Raw genomic sequence first — 4,487 nt, 5'->3', positions numbered from 1 at the left:
ATTTTTGCAGTAATAACAGATATCATCGACTCAAATTCAAATCCTAGGCCAAATAATAGATATACAATATGATCCTCTATAGACACTGGTTTACCGGCTGCTGCTAGAGCATCAATGCACTTTTTAACTGGTGAAAAATAGTCTTTCAATGAAGAATTTCCCTTTTGTAGAGTATGTAATTTCGATTTAATCTTAATTACTTGCGCTAGGTTTCTAGATGTGAAAATTTGTGGAAGACAACTCTATATATCCCTAGCTGATGTACAATGTAGTAATTGTTCAAGCAGTGCTTCAGTCATAGATCCAAGTAATCATGATGATATCAACTTATCCTGACGTTTCCACTTATTAAAATTCAGATTCAACTTTGTAGTAGTAGAAGATTCCTCACTAACCGGAACGAATTTAGGGGGAGGATCATCTTCAAGATGTGACTCTAAACCATGACCTTCTAGGGTAGTCAGAACTTGAAATTTTCACAAAAGAAAATTATCATCAGTCAATTTCACAGTAGAGATTTTATTACCCAGATTTATCAATTGATTCAGTTGAACTTGATTGTTTCTGGCAGAATCTACTTCAGTGTTCGTCGACGGATCCATCTCAACCAATCGTCAAATTCGAGAAGAAATCGCGAACGAACAATGCCGTGATTGAGGTAATCTTGAGAAGGATGAAAGAAATCTAGCTAAAAAAAAATATTCGATCGAACTCTGTCTCAAGACGCGAGCTCTGATACCATGAAAACATTCTATATCCAGGAGAAAAGCCATATCTACTTCTCATTCATTTTCAGAAAAGTACAGAGAAGCCTTATATATGTGAGGCATAAAAACTCCTGAAAACACAGTATTTACACAAGAACAATCATAATTATCAAACTAATCAAATGACTCAGCTCAACTAAATAATAAACGCCACATAAGCTGGATACATCAGTTATCTTTAGTGATGAAAACATTTTATATCCAGGAGAAAAGCCATATTTGCTTCTCATTCATTTTCATAAAAGTACAGAGAAGCCTTATATATGTGAGGCATAAAAACTTCCAGTGATTTAAAAAGCTCGAGGTGCACAAAAGCTCAATAGACCTTTGGAGCTTAAGCGCGAGGTGCAAAAAAAAGCGCGGGCTTTTTTACGCGAGGCGCACTATATATAAAAACAAATAAAAATATATATATACACATATAAAACATATAAAAACCAAACAAGATTAGAAAACATCATAGATCTTAGCATAAAGAATCAATTGTCCACAAAAACATGAAAATGATCCTAAACTAGTATAAGTATGATAGTTCAAAATGAAAATCCAAAGATCAAACTCATCATCACTAAATAGTCCTTCAATTTCATCATTTTCATTCTCTTCATCATTAGGCTTGTAGCCATCTGCATCTTCCTCCTCGATGTAATCTTCGTCATCAATCAATTGTATGAGTGTGGCTTGTGTGGATTGAGAAGCACTTGAAGCTCCAGTTGTAGTCCTACTTCTTGACCTTGACGTACTTGCTCTAGAATGATAGGCAGGTTCTTTTACTCCCGTAGCTCTCGAAACATCACCCCATGTTAAGGAGTCATCACCAAAGACAAGATCATTATCCTCTTCAGAATCACTATCCATTCTCCCTGTCAACCACTCATTACTATCATCGATATCCTTTAAAGAGATAGGGTCGATTGAGTTCCGCATGTTATGTCGTCGTTTCAATGCTCTATTGTACTTTATGAAGACCAAATCATTTAGACGACGTTGTACAAGTTTATTCCTTCTTTTGCTATGAAGCTGCAAAGTATAAAAGAAAAAGTTTCTATAATAATACTTCTAAGTTTCTAATCAAGAAGTTAAAAACATATTTCTCAATGTCATAAAGAACTAACCTGTTAAAAAACACTCCAATTCCGCTCACATCCAGATGCACTACAAGTAAGACCTAGAATTCTCATAGCAAACTTCCTCAAGTTTGGAGTTCATACTCCAAAATCATCCCACCATTCCACTATTAAATTGAACTAAACTATGTTAATAACTTTCAACTGAGTAATGAACCAAACATCATAAATTAGTACTATTAAATATTACCTGGAGATCTTTTATTTCTTTGTCTAACCGCCATGGGTTGTCCGAATATCCCTTCAGCGTTCTTGTACTTGGTCAACTCCTGAATTATCTTGTCTTGTATTTCTTAGAAGGGACCATTCTTGTGACACATGCATACATCCCATTAACAACTTCAATCATCTTCTGTAATGTTCGGATTTGAATAGAAGAATTCTGGATTTAAATAATATCCTGCTGCATGTAAAGGACAGTGCAACTGAAGATCCCATCTCTGATCGATGATTTGGAAAACGTCCTTGTATTTGTCTTCCTTACCATTAAAAGATTTAGCAATGGCCTCCTTAGCTCTATCCATGGCCTCATAAATATATCTCATAGGAGGCTTCTTCTCACCATCCACCAATCTAAGCACTTGAACTAAAGGGTCCGATACTTTAAGAGCAAATACAATTGTATTCCAGAATGATGCCATCAATATTGTCTGAACAACTCGCTTGCCTTGTTGTTCCTTGCTCCATTTGCTATTTTTCCATTCATCAGAAGTAAACATCTTCCTCAAGTTATTCTTCTGACGATGTATGCTTGATAATGTTATGCAAGCTGTGGCAAAGCGAGTCTTAGCTGGCCTAACTAACTTCTTCTGATTCGTAAATTGCCTCATCATATTTAACAATCCTGGGCGAACATAAATAAAATTACTGATCTCCATGCCTCTTTTCAATGTGTTACGGATATTTGGGATCTTGAATATGTCCTCCAACATCAAGTCCAAGCAATGAGCAGCACATGGTGACCAAAATAAATTTGGTCGTTTTGCTTCTAATGATCTCCCTAGTAACAAAATAAAACAAGAAGATAACATATTATATTAGTTAGCCTACTTGAAATGTTTAACTTAACATAATACTAATTTGAAGAGGAGCAAGGAATTTGATTTCTTACCCGCCATTACATTTGCTGAAGTACTATCAGTAACGACATGTGCGACATTGGCTTCTCCAATGTGCTCGATAAAATCATCGAGTAACTCAAACATTTTCTTTCCATTCTTGACATAAGATGAAGCATCAATGGACTCAATAAATATTGTGCCTTTAGGACTATTAACTAAAAAGTTAATTAATGTCCTCTCTCTCCTATCGGTCCATCCATCGGCCATGATAGTACATCCAACCTTGGCCCACTCTTCCTTGTGACTCTTCATCAATTCATGTGTTGCTTCGAACTCTTTTTTCAACAACGGCACTCTATGCTCATCATAAGATGATATTTTTAGTCTAGGGCCGAATTGTCCTATTGCTTCAACCATAGGCGCAAAGCTTTCGTAATTGCAAGTATTCAAAGGAATATCGGAATCATAAAACCACCGCACTATTCTTTGTACTGTGCGCTCCCTCATTTCCTTTTTGTAAGCTTCATTGAGTGTCGTTTGTTTGCCTTTCTCATTCTTTCGATTCAGAACTACTGACTCTGGATTAGGAGTAAAAAATGCATCAATCGAACCCTTCTGTCTTGGCTTCTTAGGGTCTAAACTTGGCCTTTGACTAGAAGGTCTCTTACTCGAACTAGTTAGGACCAAATCATCCTCATCCTCATCATCCATACCGAAATCTTCGTCATCAATATCAGGTATAAGATTTCTTTGTTCCTTGATCTCCTTTTTTTTGGACATGTGCTCCTTAATTTCTTCCTTCACATGGTCCGGACATATCTTGCATGATGTTGTATTTCTATAACCTCCAACAAGATGTTGTTTCACCCTATAAACGCCTCCTTTTGTTATTTTTGAACAAAAACTACAAATAAATGTAGTCATATCTTGGGGATTTGCCAAAGTAGCATACTTCTATGCCGGATCTTTTCTTGAGCCTTCGTTAGACATCCTAAATTTTAATCGATAGTTAAAAATAAATGAAATTCTAGTGCTGTTTTAGGGAAAGAAAATGAGACAAAAAAAAAGAGAAAGAGAAAGAGTTTACTGTTCACAGTCCAAGTAAATTTGAAGAGGAGATAAAGTTGCTTGGTTGAGGGCTCGGATCAATATAATATGTTTGAAAGTTGGACTATTGAAGAATTAAGAAATCAAAATAGAAATTTAGAACCTAGAAGGAAAGAGATGATTGTTATGTACTTCTGTTGAAGAAAAAAATCAGAAATACAGAGAGACAAGTCACAAGAATAGAAACAGAGAAAAAGAGAGCTTACTGTTACTGCTTACAAATGATGAAACAAAGAGGGAGAGAAGCTGAGAGTCAAGATCGCTTACAAAAGATGAAAGTTGAAACAAAGAGGGATAGATGCAGAAAGTCCAATTGTGGAAATTTAAAAGACTAGAGAAATGCAAAGAGAGAGTCGAAATTGAATGGGAAAAGAGGAAGGAATACGAAAAAATTGTGACTGTTGAACTTTGTTCGTGCATGGGAA

General features: G+C 35.7%; 1 pseudogene; it reads right to left on the bottom strand.

Moving 5' to 3' along the window:
* Positions 1–1,187: 1,187 nt before the first annotated feature.
* On the bottom strand, positions 1,188–3,945 carry LOC111019260 (uncharacterized; annotated as a pseudogene).
* Positions 3,946–4,487: the final 542 nt, after the last annotated feature.

This window comes from Momordica charantia (genome assembly GCF_013281855.1).
Source record: "Momordica charantia cultivar OHB3-1 chromosome 10 unlocalized genomic scaffold, Mcharantia_2.0 BLBB01000010.1, whole genome shotgun sequence".
Classification (NCBI taxonomy): Eukaryota; Viridiplantae; Streptophyta; class Magnoliopsida; order Cucurbitales; family Cucurbitaceae; genus Momordica; species Momordica charantia.
The sequence above is the reverse complement of the archived record's forward strand: the minus strand, read 5'-3'. Positions and strand labels throughout refer to the sequence as shown.